Source organism: Panthera pardus, unplaced genomic scaffold, assembly GCF_024362965.1.
Source record: "Panthera pardus isolate Hobbes unplaced genomic scaffold, ASM2436296v1 HiC_scaffold_6, whole genome shotgun sequence".
NCBI lineage: Eukaryota > Metazoa > Chordata > Mammalia > Carnivora > Felidae > Panthera > Panthera pardus.
The window spans coordinates 75,682,737-75,707,028 of record NW_026526991.1 but is presented as its reverse complement, the minus strand read 5'-3'; the positions used below and the strand labels follow the sequence as shown (position 1 = coordinate 75,707,028).

The following is a 24,292-nucleotide window of genomic DNA, read 5'->3' as shown; positions in this document are numbered from 1 at the left end:
TTGAGGCAGCTTGGAACTTTTGCAACTCTGTATTATACATGAAAATGACAGAGAAAGCAAATATAGTTACTTGAATTGTGAATAACTTATTCTGCAAGTGTTTCACAAGACAATCAAGCATTTCCAATAAATTTTAACTTGATAAACCAGCGATGTCTTGCAATACAAGTAGTATGTGACAATATGACACTGAATGTTGTGTGATCACAACTGAGCCAATGGTTCTTCTCTCTCTCCCTCTTTCTCTCTCCCTCTTTCTCTCTCTCTTTCTTTTGCTACATAGTTGTGGGTGATCTTCTCCCATGCTTGGATACTTGGTCTTGGGCCATGGTGCTGGGCAGAAATCAGTGATTTTTCAGAATGTTGAAAGGTGCCCACAACTGGCACTAGTGTATTTTTTGTCACTTCAAGGCACCTATGGACAGTCTTTGCTTTTCCATACAAGAGTAAGTTTAGGAATGCTTTGCTTCATTCTAGGTCATTGGATAGTTTCCTTGTTAAAGTTGTAGAAGAAAAAGATTACATTGAGCCAATAGATACCAGTGATTTCATTACTGATAGTGGAAATTGTCCTACACAATAACTTTCCTCTCTCTTTTCTCCCTCACACCAGCCACGAAGGTTTTCAAAGGTAAACGCAGGTTAATTTATTTTTCTTTATGTTTTGTATTTTTTTTATTATTTTGTATTATATTACAGAATTGTAATCATTTTTATATAAATACTTTTGGGTTGTGGAACGAATCATCGGAGTTTCCATTATTTCTTGTGGGGAATTCACTTTGATATACAAGTGCTTTGGATTACAAGCATGTTTCCAGAATGAATTATGCTCACAAACCAAGCTTTTACTGTATTTTCCTCCAGGGTGTGGTGGCTGCCAGGTGCAGGCACTTATGTGATTTCTAGCCTCTTTCTGTCTCTTTCTCCAATTCTCTTTCTCACTCTCCTCCCTCTCCCTGCTCCCTGCGCGTGCGCACACGCGTGCACACACACACACACACACACACACACACACACACACACACACACGAATATATCCCAGGCTCTGACACTCACACATAATGTATACACATAGTAGAGATCAGGTATCCCAAATTCTGACTTTAAGGGCCAGAATGGTAACATACATCATGGAGAATCCAAGTTGGATATAGGGAGTAGATAAGCACATAACAGAACAAGAGAATGTGATCCTATCCGACGACATGCACATTCAAAACTTTTAAATTCTGTTGCCTGAAGATAAATATCTGCATAGTTGGCTGTCAGATGTCAGTTTTCAGTCTCAGTAAATATGGAAAATTATAAAGAAATTGTCCACTAGATCCCTTCCTTTATCAGATACATATTTTCTCAGTTTGCTTTTAAATGTCATAATTGCCACAAATATCTGATAATCACTCATTATCTAAGTATGAATAAAGTAAATCAACTATGCAATGGAAATTCACAAACAGAAACCCAACTTAAAAATCATAGACCAGTGCTTTTCAAAGCGTGGTCCTCAAATTATGCTAGTTCCTAACCATCAGTCAAAGGTTTGGAAAAGAGTGGCAGTTTTCAAAGGAAAAAAAATATTATAGATATTGTATTCACACACATGTCACAAACTTGAAATATATAACAGTAATTATGCCTTTTTTGGAAGCCCTTTATATGTGATTTTCATGAATAAAGATTATTTATGCACAATAAAGCAAGTACAGTTGGAATCTTTAGTGTCTTATAATGAATACTATATACAAGTGTGTCCTTGTATAAAAATACAACTGTGTATTTTTATCTCACTTGCCTATTTTGTAGTATTTTTGTTAAATTTGATTTTTTTTCTTATAATTAAATGTTGTGTTATATCCTCAATGGAGATAATAGATTAATGGCTTGAGAGTTGCTCATAGAAATAAAAATGTTAAAATAACAACATAAATAGACAAATTGTATGTTAGGATATTGACTCTGCTATTTTAAATGAAAACAAATGGCATTGACTTACATAGAGTTAAAAGGGTTTTTTTCCTCTTTTCTGTAAAATTCTTACCTGGTCGAACATTCCAGGAAGGTATGAAAGCTCTGCCTGTGAGGTCATCTGAGTGCCCAGGTTCTCTCTGGAGAGCTTCCCCATTTCGTAGGTTGTCATCCTCATCATTATGGTGAAAAGTGACTTATTACCATAATGTCTCAATTCTGGCTCTCAGAGTGTGATAGAGGAGGTGGGCGGGGCATGGGAGGAAAGAGAGTAACTTCATTTAAAGGACACGTCCCCCCAAATTATACGTTATACTTGCTCATGTGCCATTAGGCATCAATTAGTTACCTGACTATATCTATTTGCAAGTAAGGCCAGAAAAAATGGGTAACCATGTGCTCTGACAGAAACAAAAATTAATGTCAGAAGCAATATTAAACAGCCCTGTTAAAAAAAAAAAAAGAATATGAGTTTGTATGTACAAGCACAAGCAAGTCTGGGATTGTGAGGGATTATTACAAACAGCTGGAAAAGTAAAAGTTGAATATAATAAAGATGACAATGTATTAAACCTAGATTGTATTAGACTAATTATCCTTTTGCCTTAGTCTCTAAAAAGCTGAAAAATATAGCATTTTGTCTACAATAATTAGAATTGAAGGCTTTCTATCAATTTAAAAATAAGTGTAGTTACTACTTTGATAAACAATTGACTTTGTAAGGAAAAATTCTATTACCAATTTTTACTATAAACTGAATGAATTTTGAGTGAAGCAACACAAACTGGAAGCATCATTCAAAATCGTACTTTTATAGCAAAAATGACCCAATTATACTCTTGGAGAGAAGCTTGAAAACTAGTCTAAAAAATTATAAATAGCAATAGCCAAGGCAAAGCAAAACAAACCACACACTAAATACGTTTATTAAATAATAGAACAGCATCTCAGTATTGTGAGTCATTCAACATGGATCATCAAATTATTTCATGATTTACCAGCAGATAATTTAATTTGTAGATGGGAAATCCTTAATATGTAAAGTTTATATAATATACATGTGGTATGTACATGAGAGTTAAGTCCATGATATTTTTTTTCCTGTTTATTAGTAATATCCTTTGGTAGAAAAGTTTATTTTTTTTCATTTAGTCAATGGTTACTTTGTGAGTCATGACGTAGAGTGAATTGAGATCACACATAATCACCATTATTTATTTGAGTGGAAGAAAAATGTTACTCATAAGGTTGAATTCCCATGCCATTCCACACTTTATTTGTCCAAAGTGGACAAAATGACTCAATATGCCTCTTAATATTGGTCCATGGGAAAATTTTGATGGCCTGAAATGAAGGTTGCTTGCTTGAGAGAACAATTGGTTTGGCTTCTAGCAAGACCATGGTCAAAGTAACTTCCAGCTTACTCTAAATTTTCAACCTGGGATTTTGGATCACATCAGGAAGAAATCTGTGCTGTAAAGTCAGATGAGGACTAATCTGTTTCAGCAGTTTTTCTTTTGCCTCTGTTAAGCTTTAAGGTTCAAGAGGGTTGCTTTACCCAGCAGTCTCTTAAGAGACTGTGGGTGGGGGTATTCCTTATTGATTTTCCCTTACAAAATGGGCTCTTTAGGTTTCCAGATTTTTAGGGGGAGCACCTTCTTTTGGGCTCTAGACTGATATTTTTCTCCGGTTTCCAGGAGGATATAAAAAGTAAAATTCAAATTAGCTTATTTCTTCAAAAGCTCCCAGTGTGAAACTGGCAGACAAATTCCATTAACTGTGTAGTATACAGCCTAAATAAGTAGCTAAAAAGAAATTCAAATCACCATATTAAATGGTGAGATGGCAAAACCAGATAGCCTTTATTTAACAAGAGCTGGAAAAGCTGAAACCAGAAAATGTAGCTAGCGAATACAGCTATCAAAACTGACATTCCCCTCTGTAAAACATAAAATAATCTTTACCTTTGGTGTCAGAACCTATGTTATAATATGGTTTGAGGCTCTGAGATCTTTGGAAATCTAGAAGGCTATAGAATCAATTATTTTCTAAAGTTCAGAATATACATTACACATGATTTGTAGAACGTACCAACATATATTGTAGATGTACTCCAATTGGGCAGTTACAACTGGAGAAAAAGAGTGGAGGAGCTAGGGCACTGTTAACTCCTGATTATTTTTGCTTTTCTTTTATTTTTTTAAGTTTATTTACTTATTGTTTAATTTACACATAATTTAGTTAGCATACAGTGCAACAATGATTTCAGGAGTACATTCTTTAATGTCCCTTTCCCATTGGCCCATACCCCTCCCCCAACCCCTCCAGCAACCCTCTGTTTGTTCTCTATACTTCAAAGTCTCTAATGTTTTGTCCCCCTCCCTGTTTTTATTTTATTTTTGCTTCCCTTCCCTTATGTTCACCTGTTGAGTATCTTAAATTCCTCATATGAGGGAAGTCATATGATATTTGTCTTTCTCTGACTAATTTTGCTTAGCATAATTTCCTCCAGTTCCATGCACGTAGTTGCAAATGGCAAGATTTCATTCTTTTTGATTGCCAACTAATACTCCAGTGTGTGTGTATGTATACACACACACACACACACACACACACACACACCCCACACCTTCTTTATTCATTCATCTGTTGATGGACATTTGGGCTCTCTCCATACTTTGGCTATTGTCGATAGTGCTGCTATAAACATTGGGGTGCATGTGCCCGTTCGAAATAGCACACCTGTATCCCTTGGGTAAATACGTAGTAGTGCAATTGCTGGGTCATAGGGTAGATCTACTTTTAATATTTGAGGAATGTTCATACGGTTTTGCAGAGTGGCTGCACCAGTTTGCATTCCCACCAGCAATGCAAAAGTGATCCTCTTTCTCTGCATCCTCACCAACATCTGTGATTGCCTGAATTGTTAATGTTAGCCATTCTGACAGAGGTGAGGTGGTATCTCCTTGTGGTTTTGATTTGTATTTCCCTGATGATGAGTGATGAGCATTTTTTCATGTGTCAGTTGGCTATCTGGATATCTTCCTTGGAGAAGTGTCTATTCATGTCTTTTGCCCATTTCTTCACTGGATTATTTGTTCTTTGGGTGTTGAGTTTGATAAGTTCTTTATAAATTTTGGATACTAACCCTTTGCATGATATGTCGTTTGCAAATATCTTCTCCCATTCTTTCGGTTGCCTTTTAATTTTGCTGATTGTTTCCTTCACTGTGCAGAAGATTTTTATTTTGATGAGGTTCAAATAGTTTGTTTTTCTTTTGTTTCCCTTGCCTCCAGAGACGTGTTGAGTAAGAAGTGGCTGTGCCCAAGATCAAAGAGGTTTTTCCCTGCTTTTCCTCGAGGATTTTGATGGCTTCCTGTCTTACCTTTAGGTCTTCCATCCATTTTGAGTTTATTTTTGTGTATGGTGTAAGAAAGTGGTCCAGGTTCATTCTTCTGCATGTCACTGTCCAAGTTCCCAGCACCACTCGCTAAAGAGACTGTCTTTATTCCATTGGATATTCTTTCCTGCTTTGGCAAAATTAGTTGGCCATACATTTGTGGGTCCATTTCAGGGTTCTCTATTCTGTCCCATTGATCTGAGTGTCTGTTTTTGTTCCAGTACCATACTGTCTTGATGATTACAGGTTTGTAATACGTCTTGATGTCCGGGATTGTGATGCCTCCTGCTTTGGTTTTCTTTTTCAAGATTGCTTTGGCAATTTGGGGTCTTTTCTGATTCCATCCAAATTTTAGGACTGTTTGTTCTAGCTCTGTGAAGAATGCTTGTGTTATTTTGATAGGGATTGCATTGAATATGTAGATTGCTTTGGGTCGTATCGACATTTTAACAATGTTTGTTCTTCCAATACAAGAGGATGGAATGTTTTTCCATTTCTTCATGTCTTCTTCAATTTCTTTCATAAGGTTTCTATAGTTTTTAGTGTATAGATTTTTCACCTCTTTGGTTAGGTTTATCCCTAGGTATTTTATTGGTTTGGGTGCAATTGTAAATGGGATTGATTCCTTGATTTCTCTTTCTGTTGCTTCATTGTTGGTGTATAGGAATGCAACTGATTTCTGCACATCAATTTTATATCGTGCAACTTTGCTGAATTTATGGATCCGTTCTGGCAGTTTTTGGTGGAGTCCTTTGTTTTCCATATAGAGTATCATGTCATCTGCAAAGAATGAAAGCTTGACTTCCTCCTGGCTGATTTGGATGAATTGGTCTGTTCAAATTTTCTATTTCTTCCTGTTTCAGTTTTGGTAGTTTATATGTTTCTAGGAATTTGTCCATTTCTTCCAGATTGCCCATTTATTGGCATATAATTGCTCATAATATTCTCTTATTATTGGTTGTATTTCTGCAGTGTTAGTTGTGATCTCTCCTCTTTCATTCTTGATTTTATTTACTTGGGTCCTTTCATTTTTCTTTTTGTTCAAACTGGCTCAGGGTTTGTCAATTTTGCTAATTTTTTCCAAGAGCCAGCTCCTGGTTTCATTGATCTGTCCTACTGTTTGTTTGTTTCGATAGCATTGGTTTCTGTCTGATCTTTATTATTTCCGGTCTTCTGCTGGTTTTGGGTTTTATTTGCTGTTCCTTTTCCAGCTCTTTGAGGTGTAAATTTAGGTGGTGTATCTGAGACCTTCATCCTTCTTTAGGAAGGCCTGGATTGCTATATACTTCCCTCTTATGACCATCTTTGCTGTGTACCAGAGGTTTTGGGCTGGTTTGTTATCATTTTCATTGGCTTCCATGTACTTTTTAATCTTCTCTTTAACTTCTTGTTTAGCCCACATTCTTTAGTAGGATTTTCCTTAGACTCCAAATATTTATCTTTCCAAAATTTTTCTTCTGGTTGATTTCGAGTTTCATAGCATTGTGGTCTAAAATTATGCACGGTATGATCTCGATCTTTTTGTATTTGTTGAGGGGCTGATTTGCGTCCTAGTATGTGATCTATTCTGGAGAAGTGTCGTGTGCACTTGAGAAGAATGTGTATTCTGCTGCTTTAGGATGAAATGTTCTGAATATATCTGTTAAGTCCATTCAGCCCAGTGTGTCATTCAAAGCCATTGTTTCCCTGTTGATTTTCTGTTTAGATGATCTGTCCATTGTTGTAAATGGCGTGTTGAAGTCCCCTACTATTATGGTGTTCTTATCAATGAGTTTCTTTATGTTTGTGATTAATTGATTTATATATTTGGGTGAATTCCCGTTTGGAGCATGAAGGTTTACAATTGTTAGGTCTTCTTGGTGGAGAGACCCCTTGATTATGATATAATGCCCTTCTACATCTCTTTTTACAGTCTTTATTTTAAAATCTAGATTGTATGACATAAGTGTGGCTACTCCAGCTTTCTTTTGGCAACCATTAGCATGATAGATGGTTCTCCATCCCCTTATTTTCAATCTTTAGGTGTCGTTAGATCTAAAATGGGTCTCTTGTAAACAGCATATAGATAGATCTTGTTTTCTTATCCTTTCTGTTACCCTGTGTATTTTGATTGGAGCATTTAGACCATTGACATTGAGAGTGAGTACTGAAAGATATGAATTTATTTCCATTTTTTTGCCCATAGAGTTGGGGTTTCTGATGGTGTACTCTGGTCCTTTCTAGTCTTTGTTGCTTTTGGTCTTTTTTTTTTTTCATCTTTTCTCCCCTCAGAGAATCCCCCTTAAAATTTCTTACAGGACTGGTTTAGTGGTCACAAACTCCTTTAATTTTTGTTGGCCTGGAAAACTTTTTGTCTCTCCTTCTATTTTCAGTGATAGCCTTACTGGATAAAGAATTCTTGGCTGCATATGTTTCTGATTGAGCACACTGAATATATCCTGCCACTCTTTTCTGGCCTGCCAAGTTTCTGAGGATAGGTCTGCTGCGAATCTGACCTGTCTTTCCCTTGTAGGTTAAGGAGTTTTTTCCCTTGCTGCTTTCATGATTCTCTCCTTGCCTGAGTATTTTCTGAATTTGACTATGATATGCCTTGTTGATGGTCATTTTTTTATTGAAGTTAATGTGATTTCTCTGTGCTTCCTAGATTTTGATGTCTGTGTCTTTCCCCAGGTTAGGAAAGTTTTCCACTATGATATGCTCCCATAAGTTTTCTACCCCTTTTTCTCTCTCTTCCTCCTCTGGGACCCCTATGATTCCAATGTTATTCCTTTTTAATGAGTCACTGAGTTCTCTAATTCTTATTTCATGATCTTTTGCTTTAGTCCCCCTCCTTTTTTCTGCTTCATTATTCTCTGTAAGTTTGTCCTCTATATCATTCATTCACTGCTCTGCCTCATCCATCCTTGCTGTTGTGGCATCCTTTTGAGATTGCAACTCAGGTATAGCATTTTTTATTTCATCCTGACTAGCTTTTACCTCTCTTATCTCTGCAGAAAGGGATTCTAATCTATTTTCAACCCCAGCTGGTATTCTTGTTACTGTGATTCCAGTTTATGGTTCAGACATCTTGCTTGTATCTGTGTTGATTAAGTCCCTGGCTGTCATTTCTTTCTGCTCTTTCTTTTGGGGTGAATACCTTCTTTCATCATTTTGAAGGAAGAAAAGGAGTCAATAGAGTAAACACACACACACACACACACAATTAAAAAATTAAAAACAACACAAAGAAATCATATAAAGAATGTCAGATTCTAGGTGTGTTTTGGTCTGGTTGTTGAAAGAAGTTTGATAGATTGGAGAAAAAAAGTAAAGACAATAAAAGAAATAAAGGGGGAAAAGGGGGGGAAAAGGAAAACATTTGAAAATTTGAAAAAATGAATACAATAGAATAAAATTAAATGATGAAAGTAAAATAGAATTTTAAAAACTTATAAAAAAGTTAAAACTATGGTAGAAAAAATATTAAAGAAAAATCTTTTTAATAACAATGGAAAATAAAAATAATTTTTTTTCTTTTTCTGTATTTAAGAATAAGAAAAGAAAAAGAAAAAAAATTGAATGAAAGGACCAGCAAACAGAATGAAATACAATTGAAATTACATCCAGTTTCCTGTAGAAGTCAAACCATGAAGCACTTTATAGTCCATAAACTAAGTAGGCAGAGAGACTTATCATGTTCCTCAAGCAGGACAGTTAGGCTCAGTTGGGCAAGGCTTAGTGTAATGGCTCCAATCTCCACTAGATGGCGCTGCTTAGCTTCCTGGGGTGGATTGTTGTGGCTCCTATAGGGGTGCATGTGCATGCACTGGAGGGGTGAAAATGGCGTCACCTACATACCCAGTCTCCAGTGTCAGAACTCTGTGCTCTCCCCAACCAGTAACCAAGCACCCCCTTTGTATCTGGCTTTCTTCCTCTCCCCGCTTTTACACTGTCCATGACCAATCCATCAAGTTGCCAGGTGGCACCTCCCTCCTGAGTTCTATCTCAGATGCGGCTGTGAGATGTCCCTCACTTCTGAGGGACTGGGGATTTGACCCACTCAGACCCTCTGGGGGAGGGTGTTGCTGAGCAATGGCTGGTGCCGGCCTGCCTCCAGGAACGTTCTCGAGACTGTGCTGCTGCCGATGCCCAGAGACCCTGGCTGGGTGCCAGCCCACCCTAGAAAAAGTTCATGCAATCTTGTATCAGCAGTGTTTCAGGGATTATGGTAAATCACAACACACACCTGGCGCCAGGCTTAACCTTTAACACCCTTGTTCCAACACCAGTGAATGTGGTTGTTTTCTGGGATCCACTGGGACCTTTGTGGATGGGGTGGCTGCACAGCCTCTATCAAATGTCCTCCCAGCAGGGGAACTGCCACTCACTTTGTAGGCTGTAGACCCCTCAGACCTCACTTTCTGCTCTTGGGGATTCGCCCTTCCCACCAGAGCACCGCCAGTTATCCAGCTGCAGAGTTTTGGACTCTGCACTGTCCCTGTTTATAGAGTCTTAATGGAATTTAAACTCTCCTTTCTCCTTTATCCCTTTTTTGTTCAGACCCTTGTGACTGTTTCCACTTTTTCTTTTTCTCCCCTGCTGCTTTTGGGGGGGGTGTGTTTCCCGTATTCTCCACCTGCCCCCCATCTCTGTCCTCTCTCTGCAAGCAAAACCAGCTCCCTGCTCTCCGCGGCTTCTCTCTCCCCCAGTTCACCTCTCTGTGCTGCGTACCTGCCAAGTTCTGTGGTTCAAGTTGTGCAGATTGTTGTGTTAATCCTCAAATCAGTTTTCTAGGTGTGCAAGATGGCTTAGTGTTAATCTGGTTGCATTTCAGGGATAAGAGATGCAAAAAAAACACTTCCATGCTGTTTCTCCATCTTGGCCCCTCCCCTTATCAGATTTTTAGCTGCATTAAAATATTGGTGCCTTAACAAGGAGGACAGAATCTAAACCTTGATTTCTTTGCTTCTAGATGAAAGATAGAAGCAGACTGTAATTTCCCTCTGACACATAAATCAGCTATGCTTTTTTAAAGTTCTACCTGTAAGGCTGATGGAGGCTCAGCCCTGGAAGGACAAAATTTTGACTATATCTTTGCTTTCAAAACCAAATAAGATAATGAAGTGGGCCAAAACTCTACACTCTTTGCCAGAACTTCTCACTGGATGGTCTGCATGCCAGCTACATCAGAATTAACCTAAGTGCTAAACAGATTTCTTGGCCCTTACTACCAGATCAACTAAATCAAAATCTCTGCAGGCTTATCCGATATACATTACTATTTGAAAACCACTGCTCAATGAAAGGCAATCATTCATTAATTCACTTATGTGTTCATCTGTGCCTTCAGTTAACAGAGAATTTTGGAATGCCTCCTACACAAGGAAACTGTGCTAGTCATGGAAGAGGAAACAGAATTAAGACACAGTGACTGGCTAGTCACATTTATATTTTAACAGAGGAGATTAGAAATATATACAACTGACTATAATACTGTGAAAAGCCTAAAACACATAGGATTCTATAGATCTTATAGAGTGTTTTGACATGTGTTATTTCATTTTAATGCAATATCCTGCATTGCACTTATTAGGCTTACTTTGTCAATGTTTTTATGCCCATGAGACCGTTAATTCCCTGAGTAGGGGCCTCAACTTAGTTGCCTGGATATGTCTTAGACAAAGAATAGTAGGGCTCACGCATCCAAATTTGAAGTTTGTTAAACTGAATAAAAGGTATTATTATGCCCTATAGTACAGGCAACTTCAATATGCTGAAAAAATTCTCCAGTTCCACCACGTTATAAAGATATTATTTTATCTCCTTATTCCTCTCATGTCCTCATATATTTTCCCAAAATTATTGTGGTATAAACTTCATTCAAATCCAATCACTTTTTGACCATTTAACATATTTTATATTTTGTGTTAAGTGCTTGAGATAGTCAAATAAATGACATACTCTCTGCTTAGAAGGGTGTTGTATGCTAATGAGGGAAACAGACACATAAGTAAATTAATATTATTTAATGTGAAAAGCCCTATGATAAATTATAGTAAAAAAACACTTCAAAAACAGAAACACTGAACAATCATTTAAATCCATGGGGAGTGGCAGTCAAGTTATATTTCATTATTTTATTTTATTTTTATTTTAATGCACATTCAATTCATTTTTCAACATTCTTTCCAGCATCAGATACAAGTTTATATAAAAAAGATCATATTGCTCTTTTTTTTGTGGTACCTCAAAGGCAGTAAGCTGCTTTAGGACGAAGCTGAACATCTCTTGCTCAGCTACTGGCTGCCAAAAGCTCATAGAAGTGGATGATGAACACAAACCTCATACCTTTTATAACAAGGGTATGGCCACAGAAGTTGCTGCTGATGCTCTCGATGAAAAATGGAAGGGTTATGTGGTCCAAATAAGTGGTGGCAATGACAAGCAAGGCTTCCCCATGAAGCAGGGTGTCTTGACCCCTGGTCATGTCCACCTGCTGCTGAGTAAGGGGCATTCCTGCTACCGACTAAGGAAGACTAGAGAAAGAAAGTGCAGATCTGTTTGGGGTTGCATTGTGGATGCCAATCTCAGAGTTCTCAATTTGGTTATTGTAAAAAAAAGGGGGGGTGAGAAGGATATTCCTGGAGTCACTAATACTACTGTGTCTTGCCACCTGGGGCCCAAAAGAATGAGAGGAATCTGCAAACTTTTCTAAAGAAATGATGTCCACCAGTATGTTGTGAGAAAGCCCCTAAACTAAGAAGGCAAGAAACTAGAGCCAAAATGGCCAAGATTCAGCATCTTGTTTCTTCATGTGTCCTCTGACACAAACATCAGTGTATTGCTCTGAAGAAGCAGCATACTAAGAAAAATAAGGAAGGGGTTGCAGAATATGCTAAACTTTTTGGCAAAGAAAATGAAAGAAGCCAAGGAAAGATGCCAGGAACAGATTGTCAAGAGATGGAGGTGGTATCTGAGAGCTTCTACCTCTAAGCCTGAGTCCAGTCAAAAATGAGATTTTCTAAGAGTAACAAATAAATAAGATCAGACATCAAAAAGAAAAAAAAGACCAAATTACATATGCTCTTTCAGTAGAAACATGGTTCTAAAAATAGCTTTTTCTTTATTTTCTATCATCCTCTTCCATTCATTCCAAGGTAACCAGTGTTAATTAAATTCCATGCTTTTGTTTTTAAGGGACAGACTCTGCAGTGGGATGGGAATGCCAGATTGAAGACTGTGTGTACTGTCAAAGCAAAAACTGCACTGGACAAAGTTAATCGGATGCTGAAAACTTTATTCAAGGCTATTGCAATAGGGGAGACAGAACATAACTAAGTTATCTCAATTCTACTGAAACAAAGTGAGTTTTCAAGAGCTGGGATTAGACTAAAGAAATCACAGGCCATCTTTGTTGGCTAATTAGCTTTACCCAAAGGAAAAGTAAACAGTCTTCATATCTTCCTGACAGGACACAGTTTTACAACTTGAAGCAAGGCATTCACTGAACTTAGGCTCCTACCACCCCCCCAGACATTAGGGGATGGGGGTATTATCTTCCTAGATGAGTACATTTCAAAAGGATGGCTCCCAGGTCCTTGAGAAAGATAGGCCTGGGTTGTGAAATTGGCAAAAGACTTTTGAAAGGACTCACGTCTCAAAGGGATGGAGAAAGAATTTACAGTTACTAGTTTTCTAAAGTAAGTGCTCTAAGAGAGATTTTCTAAAGTAAATCCTCTCTAAGAGAGGAGGAACCTCAGTGGTGTAGGCCATCCAGATTCTGTAAGGGCCATGGTAAGAAGGAGGTCAGGGACCAGGAGATAGGAAGAAGCCTGTCTATAAAGGTCAAACTGAGGGAAATATCAAGGCCATCTTAGCCAGTAGATTTAATTTTAATGGCTATTGCCAGATTGATTATTTTATCAAAGACCTATAACAGTTGATATTTTACCACTTCTCCCTTCTCAACATTAGAAATACAACTGACTTTGTTTTTACATTGTGATAGGTTAAAAAGTGACACTTTATTATTGTTTGAACTTTTATTTTCCTGCCTACTAAGAAGACTGAGTATCTTCTCACTGTTTAATTAGATGTTTCTTATAAATTTCATATCTGTCCATTTTGTCTTCTTTTTGGTTGGCCTTTTTATTTTTGTTAATATTTTTTAATGTATTGTTTGTTTATGGACTTTTATTATGTTTGCCATATAACTATTGGTTATTTTGGTTAAAATATTTTTTTGAGTAATTGCCTGGGGTCAGGGTGAGGGGAAAGGATTAACTGCAAAAGAGCAAGAAGGAATGTTTTAGGATGATGGAATGCTCTGTATCTTAGTTGTGGTGAGGCTTACATTTCTCAAAACACCTCAAATTGCACACTTAAACTAGCTAAATTTTATATGTAAATGATGCCTCCATAAACTTGGGGGAGAGAAATTAGAAAAAAAACTCCATAGCAAACGGTACAGTTAAGGTTTGTGTATTTCATTGTATGCAAATTTTATATCAAAAGAAAACCCTAGCAAATATTGAATTCTAGTTAACAATTTACACGTTGAAATATTTAAGGAATATGTTGATGCCTTCAAGTTCCTTTGAAATTCATTGAAAATAAGATGAATTAATGAATAGATAAAAGGACAGATAGATATTGACAAAAATGTCTTATCATTTATATAAATTATAAATGTTGATATAACAATTGTTAATGGGAGGTCTACGTGGTGAGTACACGACTATTTAGCAACATCTTGTAACTTTGCTGGAGGCTTGATAACTTTCATAATAAATGTTTACAATAAAAATATATTCTGAACACCTAGGTTGCTATATAGTATACTAAAATTCCTTCTATAATTTTACTGCTTCATACAGTAGAATTATAAGATGACCCTCAAGATTCCTATCCCCTGATATTCATTCATCTTCTTCCATTTATTCTTCAACAAGAATCTAGTTACTGCTGTGAAGAGATTTTGTAAATGTAATTAGCATCCCAAATCAGTTAATTTTCAGAAAGGGTAATTATCCTTAGTGAGGCTAATCAAATGTATCCTTTTAAGGCTTTTTCTGACTCCAGTGTTAGCTCAGTTGTGAAGCAGTGTCACCAGGACTCATTGTTCTGCTTCACCATCTTTGGTGTATTGCTTGATCTTGTAAAAGGATTAAAGTAGACATAATAGAGCAAAATCTTTTGTCTTCTTGCTCTTTTCCTCCTCTTTCTTTCACTTTCTATTTATGTATTTAGTTAGCAAGTTCCTTCCTTCTCTCTCCTTAAAATTAAGTAATAGAGAAACTTCAAGGCTTATAAAAATAGCTCTCAAAAGCACTCTTCTTGGATTTCATCAATGATTCCAATGAAGAGGCAATAAAGAAGAGAAGAAGAGGAGGAGGAGGAGGAGGAAGAGGAAGGAGGAGGAGGGAGGAGGAGGAGGAGGAGGAGGAGGAGGAGGAGGAGGAGAATCTCCAACCAATCCAGTGAAAACTGCTACCTGACCCAAAGCACCAGGACCCATACCTCTTCTTCTGAGTCCACAAAACTACCCCACATTGACTTAGGGAGTTAGCCACCCTTCAGATGCTCCCTCATACTTACCAGATGAATAAAGTATCTGAACTCTATTTGAGTTACTTAAACTATTTTTTCATTGACAGTCTTTAGGCTTATCACTTTATAGTTGTAAGATGGTTGTTACATTTTCTGGAAGGGCATGGAGTGACAATGTCCATGGGCAGAGGAAGTTTTTCTCCTGTGTTTATTTTAAGGAAGAAATTATATCCCAGAGACTGAGTCAGATTTCTCCCTCAGATGCCAGTGGCCAGGACTGAGTCACATTCTGATGTCCTACTGCAATGGAAGCAAGCAAAGTGACTGTTCAATATTTTTAGCTGCTCTAATGGGAGGTAAGTCAGCAAGAAAGAAATCCTGGGGAGGGAAGAATGGCTGTAGAGTATATAGCCAACAGTGCATAGCACCACATTTTCCCCAAATATTATTGAATATGTCGTATTATTTCAAGTTAGTATGTTCAATATTTCAAGTGTACAGACAAATTTTATGCCACTCTTTCCTAATATTTTGATTGCAATTAGAAGAGATCTCAAGTAAAGCAAAACTGTGTTAGCATACTTTAAATAATAGACTCTTTTCCTGTTTGAAAATCAGCTTGAAGAAAGCCATAGAGAAGTTCTTCATAAGAAATGTAAATGCTGACATATAGTTGTTGGAGCAAAACAATCAGCATCAATACAAATAAAACACATTATCAAAAGTGAGACAAAATGGTTAATTTGTATGTTAATATGATTAATAGTAAGGGCCATGTGCTAGCCCTGAAACCAAACTAGGAAACCAGAACAATGTCTCCTGCTGTATGTCCTCCATTGTTCAAGGATGTGTTTCTGTTCAGGTCGATATCCATGATAGGTACATTGCTAGTGAAATAAGCAGGGTTGCTAAGCAACGGGGCGGGGGGGATGATGTTGGAGAAAGCCATCTCTTTCAAGCAATAGCTGACAAGAGAGCTGTTGCTAAGTGTCGTTTAACATGCATAAAAACTGAACCTTGTCATCATCTGCAGTTAAGTGTGTCATGGCGCTCGGCACTGCTAACGTTTTTCAAGTTGAATAAAAGGTAAGGAAGAGGATGAAATACAGGCCCTTCCGTCATGCTGCAGGTGGCTCAAAGAGGACAGTCAATTGATGATTCCCACATGTTTGTGTATTCTGAGGTATAAATTGTCAATCAGTAATCATATTATTGGGGTTTTTTCCCAATAATATGGCCTCTTCCTATTTTTTTTTCTCTTTGGTCCATATTTGCAAAACATATGTCTGATAAAGGACTGGTATTTGGAATATATAAAGAACCCACAAAACTGAATAAGGAAATAAACAGCCTAATTAAAAATAGGCAAAAATATTTAACAAATATTTCACCAAAAAGATTAAAATTTTAAATACGGATGGCAAACAAATATATGAAAAGAAGCTCAACATCAGTAATCATTAGAGAAACCCAAACTAAAGCCACAGTGGCATACCTCTTCACACCTATTGCAGTGGCTAAACAAACCAAGACAAGAACAACCAAAACCCCCAAACTTGAAAATACCAAGAATTACTGAAGGTGTAGTGTAACTGGAACCTTCATACAGTTTTGGTAGAATGTAAAATGGTACTATCATTCTGGAAAACAGTTTGGGAATTTTCTTATAAAGTTAAAGAAGATACTTTTAACAACTCAGCAATTCTGCTTCTAGATATTACTCAAAAGAATATTTTATGTCCTCCCAAGTACATGCTTGTAAATATTTCCAACTAGTTTTATTCTTAACATTCCAGAAATGAAAATAATTTAAATATCTATCAACTGCTGAATGGAAATACAAACTGATAAATGCATCCTACTCAGAAATTCAAAAGAACACACTACTGATAAATGCAACAGTATAGATAAATCTCCAATGCATTGTACTAAGTGTAAAAAAGCCAAACAAAATCAAAAACAAAAACAAAAAAAGGCTTCATACCATATACTTTCATTTTCATGATAGTTTAGAAAGTTCAAAACCACAAGGGACAGAAAACCAATCAATAGTTGCCAGGGTCCGAGGGTAAGAGGAGGGGCATGAGAGAGCTTTTTGTGGTGCTAGAAATGTTCTATATGTTGATTGTGATGGTGATTATGTGACTGTGTACATTTTCAAAATTCAAAAATCTCTACACTTCAAAAGGGCTAATTTACTTACTGCAACAATATTAAACCTTAATAATCCTGACTCCATAAAGTGACAAGAGTAAAACTCAGGTACAGTCATTTACTCTCACGGAGCTATGGGTCATCTGGGGAAGTTTTGCCTCAGGTTGGTATTACTAATAGAGTTCTGCTTCTTACTGCTCACTCTCTTGGGACCAATGGACTATCTAGGTCATGATTCTTATAATGGGGCTGGCATTTTAAAGCCCTTGCTTTCATAAGGTCTTCCAACATCTCACTTGGAGAGCCCAAAGTCAAGGATAAGGTATCCAACTGGTGAAACTTCACTCTTACCTGTATCTTCCTATCCCTGGAAGAGTGGAGAGTTGAAGTCAATACTACATCTATGATAGTACCCCAAAAAATTGGTCATGCATAATTTTAAGGAGCTTTTGGTGAGTCAGGGTTATCATGGAAAATTAGAGGAAGGTGGCATTAGCTTCTTTCCCACAAACACACTAGCAGTTATAATGAAAGCAAATCTCAGAGCAAATTTTATCACATACCAACATTTATGGAATGAATATTCTTTAGAAGAAGGAAGAAAATATTTCATATGACCTGTTCCATCAGTTTGATAAATGCCCATCTCTTTCTCTCTCTGTCTCTCTCTCTTTAGGCACTGACCTGATCTTGCATGAATAGCTGACTTAAGGCAAGTATAATTATATTCTATATGCAAAATTCTACACACTTAGAGTTGGCTTATAATTATCATCAGCAACCAAAATCCTCCATGCCAATAGATGGAGAAAGGATTCTTTCAAAATTGTCTTCAGCACCCCTCTCAGGCACACAGGCTGCAGGATTTGCTAGCTGCATATATCCTGCTCGATTAATGTGGAGAGTGTGTCTAAAATGTTCTAGCTAATCTTCTTATCTTTATTTTCATTGATTTTGCCAATGAGATCCCACTTCCAACATTCGTTATGCGAACCAGCAAACCACTAATTTCAGCAGTGAGTCCCTGTATCAAAAATTCAATTGTTCAATGTATGGCCTTAAAATAATGCAGTACATGTACCTCAAAAGTAGCTGCTTCTAAAATGGAGCGGTTCTAATTAAAGGCTAAGTGACAATGCCAGAGATGTGAATCCCTGATTACAACGATTGACAACACCTAACATGTAGATTGCCTGACAGTAATTAATACATGTAAAATACCACGATGCTATGCTACAGTATCTAAAAGCAAATCGCCCAGGAGAAATGTGTAAGTGTTTATAGCAACATTATTCAAAAATACCCTAAACGCCCAACAAGAGAGTGGGTAAAAAAATCATGCAGTGTTCCAATAATGGAATACTACAAAACAACAAATGGCATAAAGCCATGGGTGTATCACAAATGTTATGATGAATGAAATAAACCAGGCACAAGAAAGTAAATACTACTTGCCTGGTTCCATTTCCAGGGAGTTCAAAAATTGGCAAAGCTTTCATGTGGTGATAAAGCTCCTGTGTGGTTGGGCTGGAGTGGCACTGATGCAAAGCAAGAATGAGAAAATCTTCTGGGTGATGGAGATTTTCTCTATCTGAATGTGAGTGACTGCATTAAAGGTGTATACATGTATAAAAATCAAGAAGTACCAATGATCTGTGTCCTATATGCACCTCATTGTATACAATTTTTTAAAGTTTATTTTTATTTATTTTTGAGAAAGAGAGATAGAGAGTGAGCAGGGGAAGGTCAGAGAGAGAGGCAGACAGAATCCCAAGCAAGCTCATGCTGTCAGTGCAGACCCCAATGTGGGGCTCAAACTCACAAACCATGAGATCATGACATGACCCAAAATCAAGAGTTGGACATTTAACTGACTGAGCCACCCAGGTGCCCCAACATTTTATACCTTAACTTAAACATGAGTGACCAAAAACAATTAAATGAACTACAGTCATAATATTAGTATAAAACTTAATTCTGGTTTCAGTGGCCCCAAATATGTACAGTAAGTTATAAACTATGAGTGGCAAAGGAGATAGAGAAGTATCTAGTTATCACTTCAGAAACACACTCTGGAATTCACACGAATTATGGAAAATTGTTCTCATTACCCACCACCAAGACTCCTGCTTACCTCTGCCTCATGTTTGGGCACATTTCTCTCCAATGACCTGCTAAGTACCGGTATAAATATAGACTTCTTGGTAGCTATACCTCCATCCTCAAACCTCATCTTCATCAGAATTGTTACTTCAAGCTCTGTGTTCTTGTAGTGATTTTTTTAACATAATTTTATCAGGGTAATTATTTTATGTGAGATATTTCTTTCCAGACTGTTTCCTCCCTCAAAAGATTTATGGAGGTGTGGAACTGTGTCTGATGTGGAATTTTTATTCCCAGAAACAGAGAATGCCTGCACATAGGAGAGCCTGTTTGCTTGTATTTAAAGAAGGAATCATTTCTTCTTCCACCTTTCCGAAGGTGACAGGAAGTGTCTTTGAGGTTATGAGTCCACCCTCTATGTTCTACAGTGAGAAAGAACTGAGCTTTTGTTTTTCTATTATCTTCACTTTGGTTATCAGTATTTTCACTGTACCATGGTAGGAGTCAATAGGCTATTTCTTTGTCTCTATCAGATCTGTGCAATTTTTGGTTTTACGGTGACTGCCTAACATCAGTCTTCATCAACTGCCTGAATAGCAGCAATGGCCTCCTACTTAGTTGCTCTGTATCTAATTTACCCCTAACTCCCCTAGTCCTCATGAGCTCCACAAACCAGATTTCACTACCACAGACCAAAGGATCTTTCTATAGTGCTAGCTGAGCATTCTGGACTAAGTGACCTTCCTTTTTATTCTCAGAGCAGCACTCGTAATAACATATCATAATTTCTGGTTTGCATGTCTATTTTCAGCACTACATTTCAGGGGAGGGACTTTGTTTTCTTTAATATTCTATACCTAGCATCTAGGACAAGGCTAATACAGAGTAGATGCTCATGAGTTAAATAAGTGAATAAATAAAAAGGCTTTATATTTTTCCACATGCAATCAGTTCTCCCTGTCACCTAGATCTTTATAGAGAAGTCTTCTGAATCACTTCTACATCATTTAGTCCCTTTATTGTATGTATGTGTGTGTGTGTGTGTGTATAAAATATTTTTCATGTGTTAAAACACATGCATAAATTGATCTAAACCTTTCATTTGTTAGTACATAATTTTATCAATTATTTCTGTGTCACTTTGTATTCAAGCTTGTTCTTCCAAATATCTTAAAAGCTTTTTGGAGGGGAACAATTTATCCATTGTGCCTGTTACATATTCTTACATACATATCATACTTAGTAAAATACTACACACAATAATCACATATTACTTCAATAATTACTGTAACTACCAAAGGCTTACTTTTATCCTAAATTTGGCCAATTGCTATTTAAGTAAAGTTTAACTTACAAAATTAAATTTAAAATTGTATAAAACAGAAGTTTACACATACTATACACTTCTAATCTACCAGGTGATTCCCCCCAGCCATGCACATCCAAAATAGAACACACAAAATGTCATCTTTTCCCACAAGAATCTCATAATTTAAAGAAGAAAACAGCCAACCACAAAGGACTTAATGTGATGGAGTGTACATCTGGGTGACACGTTCTCATTTCCATGTTAGTGGATTGTTTGATGGTCGATTTACCACAGATGTTGAAACTACATTCAGAGTATGAATGACTCTCCTTCTAAACAAGAATATTATGGAACACTATTTGGTTGATCTGTAGAAAGAAACAACAATTCTTGTAACTTAACATTTTCCATGGCACACCATTTATAGTTCAATACTGAAACCCTGGAAAGAGTAATGAGATGTTTGCCAGGTACAATGAGTTACTTGAAAATAAGGATTGCATAACCACAAGACATGATGAATACAGCAACATCAGAAAAGGTATTTCTAAAATCTAATTTCAGGAAAAATACTATTCTTTCATTATCTTAATGAAACTTGAGTAGCCCCTGCAGATCTAAGTGCAAACCACTTTTTTTTTTCTAAAAATAAAATGTTTCTTTGACTTAGCTGTATTCTTTAAAAGGATTTAGGAGACGGCATGCTAGTCAGAAGCTTAGAGCAAGAAAAAGTAGAAGCCACAGAATGTCATGACTGAAAGAAATAATGGTATAGAATCTTCTTAAACATTTTTTACTTATAAAAGAAACATTTCATAGTGGCTGTCAAATAACAGATAAAAGTTTGGAAACACGAATAACTTGTGCTTCCTCAAAAATAGCCATAGATCTTTCATCAACTTCTACAGCAACCATTCCATAGAATTTTGTTGGAATTACACTTTCATTGACAATAGCACATTAGCCATCATATATTTTCACATGCCCAACATATACACATTTTTAAAATATATATGAAATTTCTTGTCAAATTGGTTTCCATACAACACCCAGTGATCATCCCAAAAGATGCCCTCTTCAATACCCATCACTTACCCTCCCCTCCCTCCCACCCCCCATCAGCTCTCAGTTTGTTCTCAGTTTTTAAGAGTCTCTTATGATTTGGCTCTCTCCCACTCTAACCTCTCTCTTTTTTTTTTTGCCTTCCCCTCTCCCATGGGTTTCTGTTAAGTTTCTCAGGATCCACCTAAGAGTGAAAACATATGGTATCTGTCTTTCTCTGTATGGCTTATTTCACTGAGCATCACACTCTCCAGTTCCGTCCACGTTGCTACAAAGGGCCATATTTCATTCTTTCTCATTGCCACGTAGTACTCCATTGTGTATATAAACCACAATTTCTTTATCCATTCATCAGTTGATGGACATTTAGGCTCTTTCCATAATTTGGCTATTGTTGAGAGTGCTGCTATAAACATTGGGGTACAAGTGCCCCTATGCATCAGTACTCCTGTATCCCTTGGGTAAATTCCTAGCAGTGCTACTGCTGGGTCATAAGGTAGATCCATTTTTAATTTTTGAGGAAACTCCACACTTTTCCAGAGCGGCTGCACCAGTTTGCATTCCCACCAACAGTGCAAGAGGGTTCCCGTTTCTCCACATCCTCTCCAGCATCTATAGTCTCCTGATTTGTTCCTTTTGGCCACTCTGACTGGCGTGAGGTGATATCTGAGTGTGGTTTTGATTTGTATTTCCCTGATGAGGAGCGACGTTGAGCATCTTTTCATGTGCCTGTTGGCCATCCGGATGTCTTCTTTAGAGAAGTATCTATTCATGTTTTCTGCCCATTTCTTCACTGGGTTATTTGTTTTTCGGGTGTGGAGTTTGATGAGCTCTTTATAGATTTTGGATACTAGCCCTTTGTCCGATATGTCATTTGCAAATATCTTTTCCCATTCCGTTGGTTGCCTTTTAGTTTTGTTGGTTGTTTCCTTTGCTGTGAAGAAGTGTTTTATCTTCATAAGGTCCCAGTAATTCACTTTTGCTTTTAATTCCCTTGCCTTTGGGGTTGTGTCGAGTAAGAGATTGCTACGGCTGAGGTCAGAGAGGTCTTTTCCTGCTTTCTCCTCTAAGGTTTTGATGGTTTCCTGTCTCACATTCAGGTCCTTCATCCATTTTGAGTTTATTTTTGTGAATGGTGTGAGAAAGTGGTCTAGTTTCAACCCTCTGCATGTTGCTGTCCAGTTCTCCCAGCACCATTTGTTAAAGAGACTGCCTTTTTTCCATTGGATGTTCTTTCCTGCTTTGTCAAAGATTAGTTGGCCATACATTTGTGGGTCTAGTTCTGGGGTTTCTATTCTATTCCATTGGTCTATGTGTCTGTTTTTGTGCCAATACCATGCTGTCTTGATGATGACAGCTTTGTAGGAGAGGCTAAAGTCTGGGATTGTGATGCCTCCTGCTTTGGTCTTCTTCTTCAAAATTACTTTGGCTATTCGGGGCCTTTTGTGGTTCCAGATGAATTTTAGGATTGCTTGTTCTAGCTTCGAGAAGAATGCTGCTGCAATTTTGATTGGGATTGCATTGAATGTGTAGATAGCTTTGGGTAGAATTGACATTTTGACAATATTTATTCTTCCAATCCATGAGCACGGAATGTTTTTCCATTTCTTTATATCTTCTTCAATTTCCTTCATAAGCTTTCTATAGTTTTCAGCATACAGATCTTTTACATCTTTGGTTAGGTTTATTCCTAGGTATTTTATGCTTCTTGGTGCAATTGTGAATGGGATCCGTTTCTTTATTTGTCTTTCTGTTGCTTCATTGTTAGTGTATAAGAATGCAACTATTTCTGTACATTGATTTTGTATCCTGCCACTTTGCTGAATTCATGTATCAGTTCTAGCAGACTTTTGGTGGAGTTTCTCAGGTTTTCCATGTATAATATCATGTGATCTGCAAAAAGTGAAAGCTTAACTTCATCTTTGCCAATTTTGATGCCTTTGATTTCCTTTTGTTGTCTGATTGCTGATGCTAGAACTTCCAAAACTATGTTAAACAACAGCGGTGAGAGTGGACATCCCTGTCATGTTCCTGATCTCAGGGAAAAAGCTCTCAGTTTTTTCCCCATTGAGGATGATGTTAGCTGTGGGCTTTTCATAAATGGCTTTTATGATGTTTAAGTATGTTCCTTCTATCCCGACTTTCTCAAGGGTTTTTATTAAGAAAGGATGTTGAATTTTGCCAAATGCCTTTTCTGCATCAATTGACAGGATCATATGGTTCTTATCTTTTATTTTATTAATGTGATGTATCACATTGATTGATTTGTGAATGTTGAACCAGCCCTGCATCCCAGGAATGAATCCCACTTGATCATGGTTAATAATTCTTTTTATAAGCTGTTGAATTTGATTTGCTAGTATCTTATTGAGAATTTTTGCATCTATATTCATCAGAGATATTGGCCTGTAATTCTCTTTTTTGCTGGATCTTTGTCTGGTTTAGGAATCAAAGTAAGACTGGCTTCATAGAATGAGTCTGGAAGTTTTTCTTCCCTTTCTATTTTTTGGAATAGCTTGAGAAGGATAGGTATTATCTCTGCTTTAAACGTCTGGTAGCACTCCCCTGGAAGCCATCTGGTCCTGGACTCTTATTTGTTGGGAGATTTTTGATAACTGATTCCATTTCTTCGCTGGTTATGGGTCTGCTCAAGCTTTCTCTTTCCTCCTGATTGAGTTTTGGAAGTGCGTGGGTATTTAGGAATTTGTCCATTTCTTCCAGGTTGTCCAGTTTGTTGGCATATACTTTTTCATAGTATTCCCTGATAA

The 24,292-nt window shown here is 37.1% G+C and overlaps 1 pseudogene; it reads left to right on the top strand.

The window, feature by feature from the left end:
* LOC109268572 (40S ribosomal protein S6-like) overlaps positions 1-12,362 on the top strand; it is a 43,806-nt pseudogene extending 31,444 nt beyond the window's left edge.
* Positions 12,363-24,292: the final 11,930 nt, after the last annotated feature.